This window comes from Meleagris gallopavo, chromosome 1 (genome assembly GCF_000146605.3).
Source record: "Meleagris gallopavo isolate NT-WF06-2002-E0010 breed Aviagen turkey brand Nicholas breeding stock chromosome 1, Turkey_5.1, whole genome shotgun sequence".
Taxonomy (NCBI): domain Eukaryota; kingdom Metazoa; phylum Chordata; class Aves; order Galliformes; family Phasianidae; genus Meleagris; species Meleagris gallopavo.
The window spans coordinates 30542694-30557710 of record NC_015011.2 but is presented as its reverse complement, the minus strand read 5'-3'; positions in this window follow the sequence as shown (position 1 = coordinate 30557710).

The window sequence follows — 15017 nt, the reverse complement described above, 5'->3', positions numbered from 1 at the left end:
TACATTTGTTTTGCTTTTTCATGAAGGAAAAACATTTCTGTCTTTCTCAATACTCTTTGGACAAGGTAACTATTATCTTTAAATTATTTCAAATATATTGAGATGGGATATCCTGTAAAAAATATTTTGGGTAATGAAGGAAACTGCAAAATTCATAACAGTGAAGAAATAAATTTCTACATCTGTATTTTTCTGAATCTTATTTTTTAAAATAAGTCATAACTGGTATTTGACACTGTGGGCCAATATATCTGTAATGAACTTTGATTCCTGCTTTTTCTCTTTGTTTTCTATTTGAGTGCTAAACTGCATTTTCCCTGCAGAAAATGGAAGGAGAAAGGTCATATCCAGAGAAAGATTTGTCACATCTCTGAAAAAGTTTTATCTTGCAATAGGCTGAACTGCCGTGTGGAAAGCTCATCTTGGCAACTGGGAAGGGAGCCTAGATGACTTAGGAAGTTTCCTAGTTTTCAAAGGGTGTACCACATCACTCATGGTCTAGTACAGAGATGGCTTATTCTGACATTATTTAATCCTGAATTCAGCAAAATGTTTTTGGTTGTTAATTTAGAACATTTTTACTATTGCTATTTCTAATCAAAGGTTTGGATGTCTATGCAACTACCTCCACTAAATTCTATTTGTGGGTGTTCTACCATTGTGACTCTGGACAGCACAATGGTGATGTAAAACTCAAGTGGAAATACAATTAAAAATTGTTTCAAATACATTAAAATTCATTATCAAAAAACTCTATAGAAATCACGGTATGGATCTCTAGTTTACAGGTTACTAATATAAGCACTGCAATCTGAGTTTCACCTTGCACAAAAGCTGTATTCTGGTTTTGTGTCTTCTGCTTTCTGTTTTTGTTTGTTTGTTTGGGTGGAATGAGCTCAAATGGATCAAATGATAGCTAGATCTGCCATAAGAGAGAAGATAGAAATAAACATAAATCCTGGAATTGGTATGTCTGAAATGATGAGATGGGGTGTGCATTGCCTGTTCTCAGTAGTAGAGAGCCATTAGATTATTTCATCTAGGTACTGTAACCTCATTTACTCACAAAACAAAATTGTGATGAGATTGCAGTAATATCAGGTCTATTTTCTTTCACTTAATGGTTTTTAATTTCATCTTGTCATAAATTAAATCCCCAGATTTTTATTTGTCTATTAAAAAAACCAGATGCTATTTTTTTTAAATTCCCCTTAACATAAAATAATTGTAATCAATCATTTAAATTTATACTATTTAATTTTAAAATTGCATACACTGAAAATCTGTTTAATTGACTGGATATTTGATCAAGAAAAAAACTAAATACAGCATTATTGCTTGCGTGAAACAAGTCAACCATTTTATAAGACGAAATCCTAGAAATTTGCACTCAACATTTAATATACTTGGTTACTTTAAGCAAAAGTTTCCTTTCCCTTTACTTTAAGCAAAAGTTTCCCTTCCGTCCCTCTTTCTAAAACCTTCATTCTAGAGATCTCTTGAACAGGAAACCTTCCACAGCCACTTATTCCTCAAAGTGTCTGTGGACCACCTCTGGCTGTGGGAAAGAGAGTTCACAGACAGCATCATACGGTCTGTTTGCAGATCTGCAGAGGATGTTACAATTCTTTTGAGACAAGAATTATAGCAAGTCTGTTCATGTGTACAAGAGATGTATATCACTTTTAGGGGTCTATCAACCAGGATCTTCAGCTCTGTAAGATGGGGAAGCAACCATGATCATTACTTCATAAGATTCCAGGCAATTTTTCTAACTTAAAAAAATAATGTGAGCAAGCTGAAAATATTTGAATAAAATCTGACAATTCTCTAACTGTATTTTTTTAATATTTTCTTTAAAAGTAAGTATGTATATGCATATGCTTCATAGTAGAGAGGTGCAAAAATTTGCAATCATATGTAGCATTTATGAACTTTGATGAAAGCCATTTAGACCTTATGGAACTAAGACAGTTCTATTTTTTTTCATTTGTATGTAAATTATATATATATATATATATATGCTGGCCTTTGTGCTCATATGCAGGCAGTGTCCTCCAACTTTCTTCCCTACAAACAGTACATTTGACATATAAAGCAAACAACAATCATAGGCTTTTTCCCCATAAGGCAAATCAAGTCAGTTCTGTATAAATACACTGTGATTTATTTTTTAACCCTAGTGGTAGGACGGTTGGGCTAGATGATCTTGCAGATGTTTTCCTACCTTGAGATTCTATGATTCTATGATTCTATGATAGGGGAGAAGAATAGTAAAACTCAAACTGCATGGAAAATGTTCAGGTGACTGTGGCTGCTCAACACACTAGAAGACCTTCTGTATCACCATAGTTTTATTCCTATCTGAAGAGTTAGACATAAGTGTGATGGAAGGCAAGATACAGGTAGTCCACTTAGGTTGTGAGGAGCATTTCTTACTCCAGCTTATGCCTACAGGGAATAAGAATTATTATATGACTATAGATATAAAGGTCATTTAAAGACCCCAATCCTATTCCCAGGAAAATCAGGCCCTGATGAAATAATGTAGGAAAAAAAAAAAGAAGAAAAATAAACAAAGAAAAATAACCAAGAAAATAATGGAATGAACATTCAGGCTATGCACAGACTGATACTAACAATGAGACAAGAAAGACGCTGGGAATCAGGAGTCTGTATTGCTGCATAAGAGAGCACACCCAGGACCCTGTACTAGATTGTTTTGGGTCACATTCATAATAGCATAGTGGGAGTAACACACAGTTGTTTTAACTTGATACAGGTTTGGTTTGTACTGGAAAATTATTCTGATTTGTTAAATATGATTTGTTAAAGGAAGCTAAGAAAAGCTATCAGTCCCTCTTACAATTTATACTCTCTTCCATTAACACTAATTAAATCGGTGCAGTTATTACAAAAGTTCACTCTGTCCTCAGGAGTAAAAAAGATGACTGATGAAATTCAAAGGAGAGAGAAATCATCATCTTGGTCTTTTTCTTAGTGCCTTGAAAAACAAAAAATCCCACCAATATCAATCACTTCTTGTTACACAGTCAATGAGAATCATGAATGAGATCTAAATTAAAGCACCTATTATATTTCTTCTGAATTTTATCCACCACCAGATCAAATTTCTGTCCCATATTGTTTGATCATCACAAAGATAACTGTTCAAATTCTCAGCTTTCATGAGTTAGAATCACTCCTTTACCGATAGCTAATGGAGGCATACCCATTTCAGTCAGTCAAGTCCAAGGCTCTGGCCTTGTCCAAAGTCGGTATTTTATGATTGATACCTGAATTTTCAAGATATGATTTGCAAGAAACTGTTAAGTTGAAAATCCCTTAAGTAGAAGACCTAAAAATATCTGCAGAGGAATACAACCTGCAGACAGTTTGATCTGAACTTTAAGTATTTCTGTGCCTATGATATGACCACAGAGCCTAGCAGAGATTAGTAACTTGGTTTCATCATTGCCCCAGGTAATGTTTTATGGTTCCTATCCTGCCTTGTTTGTTTAGTCCAGTGATCTAAGTGCCATAATCCATCACACATTTTGTGCTCATTTTTGTAGACTGTTTGCTTACATTCAAGAATTCATCATTTATCATGGATCCAAGTTCCATGATAAATCAGATCATTGTAGATTCAGAGTGAATTTTAGCACTTTTGCAGTGCCTTGTTGCAAACTGTACTAATTCATTTCTGTCACCAAAGAAAAATTCATGTCACTAGCCATTTAGATATGAAAGAGTAGCTTATTTAGTTAGTTCTCATGAGTAGTGGTTAATTATCGTCATACAACTAGTATTGTCTTCACTAGAATTTACCTAGCAATGTAAATTTTAGTCTACAGTTAATATCCAAGCTTTTCAGTTCAGTGGCAGACATAGTTACCTAGGTAATTGTTCCGTATAAGGCAGCTCTAAGCAAAAGAAGGAAATAGGCTGAAAACACACTTTTGTAGAAGGTTTTTAAAAAAATCTATACTTTAAAAAAAAAAAATCTAAAAAGCTCAAGCCCTGTCAAAATTAGTTCTGAATATTAAAGCAAAGCCAGTTTGACTTATGTGAGTCTGGCATAAACTTGATAGATTTCTTTTTGGAAATAGTTGTGTTTTTTAATTCTTTTTCATTTCATTTCCTTAGCATGATTCCTGCATAGGCAAGGTGATGAGTGTTCTATACAGTACAAAGGACATTCTATGCACTGCTAACAACTACTGATAAATTATCTTACTCCTACATATTTGTCTACATTACAAATTCAACCAACTCCTTGATGTCTAAATTAATAACACCATATATACAAAAGTAACTGTATTTCCTTGTATTGAATTACATTCAAAGTGCATGTGGTGGGAAAATGTGCTATGACTTTAGAGCACATGTGAATGACTATATGGCATATAGACTCATCTCTGAAGTAAAATTCCTATGCCTGCTTGCCAGCGTTATGTGCAGTAACATTTATTCATTAACATTTACCTGCAGTTTGTGTATATCTAGTAGTGAGAACAATGAGAATGAGATACAAACACACACAGGCTTTGTTCTGAAGAAAAATACCTCTTCATAGTTGTTATAAACAAGGAAACTGAGGTAGTTGATTGTTGCTTTTTGTTATAAAGAATGTATCAGAAGCATCCAGTGATCAGATTACTGCAATTGAGAATGGGCTTGAAAACTCCAGTTGCTTCTAATTTGAGACACCATGAGTTGCTCAATGGGCTATAGATTTTAAACTTCCATATTTCTTTTTCTTTCTTAGTGCTGATATGACAGATGCCTAAGACACTGAATTTTCTTAAGGAGTATGACTTCTTCCTAGAACTACTTTACACATAGAAGGGTTTCTAATTAAATTTATCCATCTCCTTTGGGCTAGTTCAAGCTTAGCTTTTTGTTTGATTATAGCATTCTGTCATTATAAATTTAAACAAATGTCATTGCAGGTAATAAAATAAGGATAACAAAGATTGTTATCTGTCTAATGACTTCTGGTAGCTCGGAGAAAGACTCATTCAAAATCTGGGGATTAACGCAATACATTACATAGAGGAGCTGTGTGATCAAAAGAAACACCTGGATCTTTAATTCTGAGTCTCTATTCCTTGAGACAACACAAAAGCTTCCTTCTTACTTACAAGACAATAAGTTTTTCTTGTTATTCACTTAAAGGAAATGAAATTCATTTTTGTTTTGTCTTGATTTATATATTTACACCATTTACATTTTACTTCAGTTATCAGTGCCAGTTATTGAGTCTCCTAACAGTGAGACACTTTCAATTAGATTTTTTCTCCTTATTGACATAATGGTCCTATAAGCATACTTCTTAAACCTATTGGTTGGAAATTAAAAATAAGTAAAAAAAAGGCACACTAGCAGAACACATGTTGGAAAGAGACTCACTATTCCAAACAGAATGTTTTGATGTAGAACCAAGTCTTGGATTTAAATATCACATCCATTTTCACCTATTGAAACCCTCTTTTGGAAATTATGTCTAGAAAATAAATATTAGTGAAATTTAGATGGTAATCAAGTAGTATTTTAAACTAAAATTAAAACCTTAAAACTTTAAAAATTAAAAAATTAAAGAATTAAAAAATTAAAAATTTAAAACTAGGTTAATACATTACTAAGATTAGTCATCAACCTGAACCAGAGATCTAGCTCACAATTAACAGTGTTTGAAGTTTCTGCACATTTCTTGTCACTTTTCAAAATGGAATTATAGAAACTTCATTAACCTCTCTACTAGCGTGACTTCTACATCCTAACATGGAAGGTACTGTTGAGATAATTTTTCCATCACTGTGGCTTGTGTGTTTGCAATGTGGTTGAATTCGAATAAGTTTCTTCATATGTATTTCAAAACTTGGGTATAAAATGGCTCTTGAGTTATCATACCGAACGTGAACAGTTGAGTTATGAAGGTTTTACCCCTGAAATACCTTACCTCAGAATGGCAAATAACTTGATACTACATCTAACTTATTATTTCAAAATGCATTTTTCCAGAGCTGAGCTTCACCTTAGAAAACTGGGGCATGATATTAATCTGATATCCTGTGATCTACTAATAGAAAAAAAAAAATCAGTGGGCAGATTTAAGGGCACTTGATTGTGAGGAGTTCAATGATGAGTCCACAGATAACAAATGTTCCTGATTTAGCACATTGAGAACTATTCAGTGTAACTTCCTCCTATTTCTTTTCTCATATTATAGTGATAAAATGAATGTTTACTTGCAGAAATGTTTTCACTCCACTATGCAGAAGACCATGCTTGTTTCCCATGGATCTTTCTTTTCTCTAAAATACTGAGTAATGAATTGACTAGATAAGCATTATTCAAACAAAACAAAGATTAGTAATGAGTATAGGCATCATAGATACCCCTGACCACAACAATGGATAACATGAATCCTCTCTTTTTCATTCCAGAAAAATTTGGACCACTATTAATATATTACCCATAACTAGCACAACTACCTCAGACATTTTATTAAAAGCTGAAGAAAAACTAGTTAGATGGAACTTCCATAACGCTAGAAGAGAAGTTTCCTAGGAAAAGTAAAGATTTTTTCTTTGTTTTTATAGTGGATATTGGAATACTTCAAGTATTTACATCATTGTTTATTCATTTATTCCTGTATGTACTCTACTGTGAAGATTATTGCAATAACCATTGTTTTTTAATCACAATGGATTGCTTTTTGCAGTATTTATCTTAGGAATGCTGAAAAAAATATTTTAAGTGGGAACATAATTATGTTTATTCTTGGTAGAACTGACAGTTCAGTTTTATTTTCATCAGTTGATCCGCAAATCTTTGATCAATTAAATTTATTCAGGTCGAAGATTAAGGTCTTTTGATGGGAAAGTGCCTGATATTGTGAAGTAAGACGTTTAAGAATAACCTTTTAAGAACAAATTCAAAAGAATAAATTACCTACACAAATTATTATCACTTGGAGTGTTCGATAAAGAATTCTTTTTCTTATACACAAATTTTTACACCTTCAAAAACAAACAAACAAACAAACAAACAAAAAACCACAACACACACATACACAAACAAATGAAAAATCCCTGTTCCCACATAAAACCTAGGCAGACAGATAGTTGTATATATATTTCTGAATTAAACTACATTCAGTTATCCCTTGACAGAGTTTCTTTCTTGGTTGCTGAGGAAAATAACATGTAAGGTTATTACTTTCCAGGAATGAAAAGAAGGAATTTAAAAATGAGAGATATATACAAAAGTATTTGAAAAACAAGATCTGGGTCATGAAAGACTTTTAGAAGCATATATTACAGAGTAATGAAAACAATATAATGATAACAATACCAGTCATAGAAATTAAGATTGGATATGACAGTAAGAGCGTTTAGACTGAGGATCTCTGTTCACTTCTTGCCGTGCTGTTTGTGTGATTTCCTGGGAGTGAGAACTTTCCTTCAAGTTTTTTGAAATGTAATGCTACTAGACTGAAGTAAAATGGCAACTGGACGGGTATCAATACCCATCTTCTTCTATGACCTCACCTTAACTTGTAGCATATTTTGCACATTCTGAATATAAAGCTTTTCCAAGCACTTGTAAGATTCCCTGTGCAGTTCTTGCTTATTTTCTCATTAGTGGAACTTCCCTATTTTCTGTCTTTGTGAACATTCATATTGTGGCTTGGAAGATATATATATATATATTTTTTTTTGTAAAATTTTGAATTAATATTTTTTCTGACACATTTTGCCCTTCACTTCTTCGTGTCTTCTGCTTTCTTTCAGTAATTCACTAAGATTTCTGATTTTTTTGTGTGAATATCTGATTGTCAAACTGAAATTGCTGGCTGCCCTATATATCTATTTGTAATCCCATGGAAACTGGCCACAATGAAAACGCTGTGATTCCTAGCTGGATGGAGGTAATTGGGCAACAGTGAAAGTAGCTGCCATTTCTGTTCTCTACCTGTGAATGCAGACATTTCTTCCCTTTAATAAACAAAGTCCTCACAGAAATTTGTTTTATTATGCTCAAACAGAAAAAAAAAAAAAAAAAAGCATTATAAGGCATTAACTATGCAGAGTAGTGTTTGTCTAGACAGCTAATAAGAGTATTTTCAAATTACTGAATGATCAGAACTAATATTTCATTTTAAAAGTGCTAAAAACTGTCCAAAGAATCAAACGGACCCTGATGCAGAGCCTCTAAGTGGAGACAAGCAGGGAAAAGCAGCACAGCTTCATTGTAAGAACTGCATTCTACATATAGTGATGCACAGCATTAATTGCGCTTATTACATTAGTGCTGTTCTCTGAAAATCCATGTTTACCATTGTGTTCTAATGAGAAAAGACTAAATAGAAGTATTCTTTAGGTTCTTAAGAGAATGGCAAGTATATAAAATCAGGATTAAAATGAGGCAGATGGAGGATCCTTATGGAGTTTTTTCAGTAGGAAGATACAATTTTGCCAAAATTGTAACATTTTTGAAAAATCCATTTTCTTCTTCTGTTTTGCTTCCTAATGAAGAAAGGACTCATATGTAACTTTCATGACTCTCTTGCACAGCAAGTACTCAGATTAGAACACGGTACGAGCAGAATAGACAATAAACTATGAAGCTGTTCCAAAAGTGTTCCAAATGCTTTCTATTTTGTTATGTTGACCCACAGAGTCAGAGAAAAATGGTGAGGGTCTGGCAGTAGAGATTGACAGTTCCCACCAATATTCCATTACATTTTGTTGCCATGCAAGAAATGACAGCAGAAGGGCAGTCTTACAGAATCATATCTGACACAGAAGTGAATATGAAGCAAAGATATGGCATTGAATTCCGTGGTGCAGAAAAAAATTGTAGCCATGGACATTCATTGACACTTGCTGAATTTTGAGAACAAACCATGGATGTGAGCACAGTGAAGAGAAGTGTGTCACGTTTCAGCAGTGATGACAGCGGCAGTGGTCACTTCCACTGGTGTAGATTTTTATGATCATAGCATGCAGGCTTTTGTTGATGGCTGACAAAAATGCACAGCTAATAGTGATGATTATGTTCTATCAAGTAGTACTGTTATGCTCTTTGCATCTGTTGTAGTTGCCATGGAAATAAATGAAAAATATTATTTTTGGAGCAACCTACCCACCATTTTAGCAGAAATAATGTTATTTTAAAATAACATTAAAATCATAGCATCAAAAGGATGAAATCTGTGTTGTATGAAAAGTGGGCGAACTTCAAAGGAGTACTTTGCTTTATGCCATGATAGGCCCCAGTTTCCATCTCAGAGATGTTAGAACATCGATCCATTTCTATAATCATTGTTTGTAAATGCATATGTAAAACTGGCCAAAGCTAAAAGTAGATGAACAATTTTTCTTCTCATATTTACTTTTGAACTCTTAACTTCAAAGCTGAATCTCAATTTTTTTTATCTTTCCTTTTTAATGTGATCACAGCAATGTACTTCATGATGCTTCCAACAAGCAAGTTGTCTGAGTGGAACAATCATCAAAACAACCTTCAGACATGTGGCACACATTAGTCTTCCTTTCTCCCGTACTGGCATTTGGCCTCATGTGCACGTTCATCATATTAAATAATCTTGTGTAGTCAGACACTGATGCATATGACACCTATGTACCAGGGCATCTTAGAATTTTAAATATTGCTTCAGGAAAACTGTATTTCCACTCATGCTGACAGTTCATTTTCAGGTGGGAGCTTCTCAGCTTTCTGTACACAGCAACTTCAATCTTCAGTCTTCCCACTGTGAAATTTTAGACAGCTCATCTGCTGAGCTCTTGCCAGACCTATTAATATTTATACATTCCATACACATTCTAGTCAGAGCATGTAAGTTGCAGAGCTCTCTGATTCATGACCCCGATAGCTATTTAATCCATGGTCCTGAAGCATTTGCAATCAGCGTATACTCTGAGAAGAAAGGACAAAACATTACTGTTCAAATATTGTCTTGCATTCTGTCTATTTGTAGTCCATCAAAGAGCAGTTAAGAGCTTCAATGCATTCATTTATCTCCGAGACATAAGTTATTATTGGAGGCATTCTTTTCTTGGAAGTAGAGAATAGTATGTTACTTACCCAGTTGCATTTAATTTTGTATTGATGATATTTTAGTTGTAGCTTCTTCTCTGCATAAGAAATAAAATCTCTCTCTTTTTTTTTCTTTTTTCTTTTTTCTGTTCTTATATCTCAACATCAATTTTGGTTCATTGTACAAGGCTGCACTGCTGTTCTGCCAAGGACACCAACGTAGAAATGCACAGTCTTCCAGAAATTAGTGGTAACTCAATCTGAAATGAGAGATAACATTCTACTCTTCTCAAGTTTGTATATATCTCCTTAAAATGGCAGGGTGACCCACAGCCATCACAAACTTCTTCTTGATCCATGAGAACCATCAAACTTAGAACATTATTAAATTCATGCAAGAGTTTCTTCTGTAACAAATAGTTCATGAGTGCCTTCAGGCATCCATAGCTCTCAGTAAGTGTAGTGAACAGCAGGAATTCAGCATCTCTTATGATTTCTATTTGAATTAATTTTAGTCTGTAGCAGAAAGCAAAGAGGAAAGAGGAAAAAAAATAAAGTAAGAGGGACAAGTCTTGGGTTGCTCAAATTTAACAATAGAGCTCATAATTAATATCTTAGAAGACTGTTAAGGATTTCTATTGTGTGCATTTTTTGTACAGATTTCTTTTGGATTAAGTTGCAAATTATTATCATGATGCAATTAATATCATCATAATTTCATGTTGCTTTCTTATAATTAGCAAATACTCTACATCGATGGATTTCAAAGAAAATAGCTTCCTTTAAAAATCTTCAGAGAAAGTTTTGTGCTTTTTTTTTTAATCTGAAAAATTTAATAAAATTCTCAGGTATTATACTGGTATTCTTGAGCAGAGAAAATGTTACAATTTGTTTTAAAGCTGTTATCAATGAGAGGATTTTTTGTGCTTGTCCCTTAGGAGTAGCAAGTCATGTTTTAAGAGGTTATTCTTTTGGTGAAACACAGTTGTGTTAAAAGAAAGTGAAGGTCTAAAAATACAGAGATGCCGGAAATTTTGAAATGGCACTAAAGTCCATGCTCAGAGATTCTTTTCCTGAGAAACATGAGTTTGTATGCTTAGAAAATTTGTGAAATCTTCAACATTGATTTCAACAGGAAGAATTATATATTGTTTATAATGCAAACTGTGCATCACATATTTTGCACTCCTTCTTGTACTGTTTTATCTCTAAGAACATTCAAATAAAAAGGTAATCATTCTTTTAAGTGATTTACTTCTGCCTTCCTAGAGAAAGTCATAAAGTTTTGTGTTCTGTGTAATGAAATGATGTGTTCAGTAATGGTTTAAGTCATATTTTATTTAAAAGTTCAAAATATAAAAAATTTGTTAAAAGTTCAGGCTTACTAATGTGTTTTTATAGTATATTTGGAGCAAATGTTGGAGTATTAGTGTGGGATAGGTCAAATTTTGGTCGGATCCTGTCACTTTCAGCCCCTTTTCTTCACAGCTTCTTCCTTGTTGCAATGTGTCCACAACTCTTCCACTACTTTATTCTTTGGAACAAGGGTCCATTTTACAAGCAGAAGCTGAATGATAAAGTTGAAAATCTATTGTCAGTAGTGGGAAGATCTGGTTCAAAATGGAGTGAGCAGAAAATCAGATCTACATTTTGCTTTAAATTTTGAAATTCTGAAGTTATTTTCATCATGCTTCAGAATGGCAAGCTGAAAACAAAGTTTTCATCAGAATGTCAAGGGCTGAAAAAAACTGTTTTTCTGTTTCAGAAGATAACTTGATGTAGACAATTTGACCTAAGACACTGAATAAAATTCTTGCAAAATCTGGAATATTTTAATTCCCTTGTATTCAGGAAGAAATTATTTCACCTCAAAACTTTGTGTAAAGGTAGCTGCTGAACTAATGTGCCCCCAGGATATGAATAAGAAAAGGCAAGGGGCAGTCATATTTAAGTTTTGCTTATTTCAGGAGCAAGCAGGTACACTCATGTTGAGTGTGATGCTGAGAGGAAACTGAGGAAGAATTTATAAGGGAAAGTGCTGTGAAGCTGGTGATGTGAAGACTTCAGGGTCAGAGTGCCAGAACAGCCTCTCTGTATAAGCCACCTACCTCTAATTGATCTGTTGGGGATGGATTGCAATGGAGTAGGAAAGTACCTCCTTATGTTAGTATGGTAATAAAAATGGAAATTAAGGATCTGGAGGTAATAATGCTGAGTTAAGAGATCAAGAGTTATTGTAAGAGGTCATTGCAGAATTCTGTTCAAAGCCTCCCTAATATTGCAGTCTTACTTTCTGCTCTGAAGTAGCCTTTGATCAGTGGTGTCCAGTTCTAAAGCTCCACTATTTTCCTGACAGCAGTGCAGAGCCTTACAGCCCAAACCTGAGTTTGCTGTTGAAAGGCTGATGCCTCTTCACCTCAGCTTTAGAAGTGATATTTGAAATTTCAGGAGTCTGTGGACCTCCATTTTGAAAGCACTGCTGAGAGCACTGATGTCCTTCAGGAACTGACATGCTCAAATATTTTGAACACGAATTTATTTTTGTGTAAGGCAGCTTGGCTCCTTGAAGAGGAGTGAGGCAGTGTTATGGCAAAGAATTTATTCTTTTAGCAGCATTAGTATAGCCTCGTCTTTGGAAGCAAGCATGAAGCTGACAAGCCATCTGCTACACTTGCACTATACTAATATGATTTTTTAAAAACAGTTTTGCTAATGAAGTACAGTCAGTAAATGAAAATAAATCATTACTGGATGAAGTATTCTGATTACTAGCATTAATTGCTAGCAAATAGGTTTTTCTGATGTCCTTTGGGCGGATGTCAGATAAAGATAAGTTTTTACTCTGTAACAGATGGATTTGGTGTTTTTACTGTCAATGTGAATTACATGTTATTGGCAAGATGAAAAAATCACTTGATCCATTTGCACATTTTCAAGACTCCATGATGTGGACATTTGGCAGCCACACACCTTCTCATGGTTACATCCCACACATGCCACAAACTGGAACTAATGTATAGAGTAAAATGGGGGAACAGAGCAGAACTTCCATCAGGTATCTAAAGAAATCAATTAACGGAGGGTTGTGAAAACCAACCCTTCCCTTTACACCTGAGGTGCAATGTGTAATTCACACACAGCCACGCACAACTGCAGCTGTGCACAGTGTCAAAAATCCACCAATCCATTCAGTGAAAGGATTGGTGAGAACCTGATTCATGCTGCCTTTTTAAAATGCTCATTCCACAGTCTCTTCTTTCATTTTCTTCATTTCTATACCCCTGAGAATATATTTCCTTGGTAGCAAGCCTGAGCAGTTCTTTTCATGGCGCTGTTGCAGTATGTTGCTAACTATTTTGATTGAATGCCTTAGCAGGTCAGCATTGTGATTATGTAAATTTGCTATAATTGTTGCCATAATTAGCATGTTTCATTTTAAGGTTTAAACAGTCTCTAAGTATATTCTGAAGTGTTATAGAGGAAGAGGAAGGAATGGAAATACGCACACAGAATGCTAGGCTGTTCTCAGTGAAAAATTCTCTTATTTCATGGAAATTCACATGGTAATTGAACTAGGAAATGTCTGTAAGAATATGCAGCTGATGTGCAACAAGTGGTAATAGGATGAATTTACATTACTGCAGCACAAACTGTTCAAATGCAATTCTCTGGGTGTCTCAAGGACACACACTCTGTGAGACAAACATCTAAATATAATTTTCCAAATGGTGACGATGGAGAGGCTTTTTTTTCTATTAGATATCTTAAGGAAGATTTACATTTGGAACAGATTCATTTAGCTTTAAAATCACCCCATATGCCTATTTTGTGATTTAAGTCCCTCATGCTGAAAACCCTGTATATGATAAACCATCTGGAGATGGATCATTAGAAAATCATTTCTGGAAGTTGTCCATGATACAGTTCACAGGTGTATAACTCAGTTAATTTCAGTGACATTTTAAAGAGTGTCAGGTTGGTGCCTAACTTACTCTTCAAAGTACGAATATTTGTCTTGATAACGGGAGAATGGTGTTGCCATTTCCCCTTAGTAAATCATTTGCCAATTTGATATCTGTATAACACAAAATTCATCCCTAAATCTTTTCAGTTCCCAAGTCTGTACTTCCTAACATATACATTTATGTGAGCAAATTACTGTAAGAACTCTTGTGTTCTTGTAAGTACACAACAGACAGGTAAGATATATGTTTAGATAAATGTTGTTCACATTTCATCTTTCCACATAGTGAAAAATCACAAACATCAGCTAGTAACTTCTTTTTCTTGCATAACTTACAGAAACAACACATAAAGCCAATAAAGCCTAGTTAACTTATTTTAGAGATCCTTATACACATTTTTACCAAAAATGAAAATAAAAATAAATTAAAATTAAAAAAAAAAAAAAAGGAAATTTGGATGGATTGGATTCGGCACTGGCCAAGATGAAGTCATGATATTCCCTGGCAGAGAGCTGAAAACAGATTAAAGAGTTCTTCTACTTGTAAAGATGAGTTTAGCCTCTCTGAAGCCAAGAGAAGAGGGTGGTGGCAAGGATTTAATTGAACAGCTACTGTTAGAATGTAATATTTTTCCCTCTTCAGTATTCCCAAACACCTTTGAGGAAAAGAAACTGAATGTGCTGTAGTTTTTGTTCCTGTTAGTTTCTCTTTAAAACTGTATTAAGCCACGGAACTAATACATACAAGAGGCAGTCACTGGTTTCAGCAGAGATTTTCAGTAAAAACTGACAAATATAAAAAATGCTCTACTTATCTTCTTCAGTGATGATTGCCTGTTGCTTTTAAGTGAAAATAAATAAGATAGGAAACACATAGAACACATAGAGAATGTGATATTTACATATTCGAAGCTGTCTAATATAGAGTGCCAAAGTAAGACTAGTTTCCCCAGAGTCCTCTATGGGTTCTAGATGGGAAAGT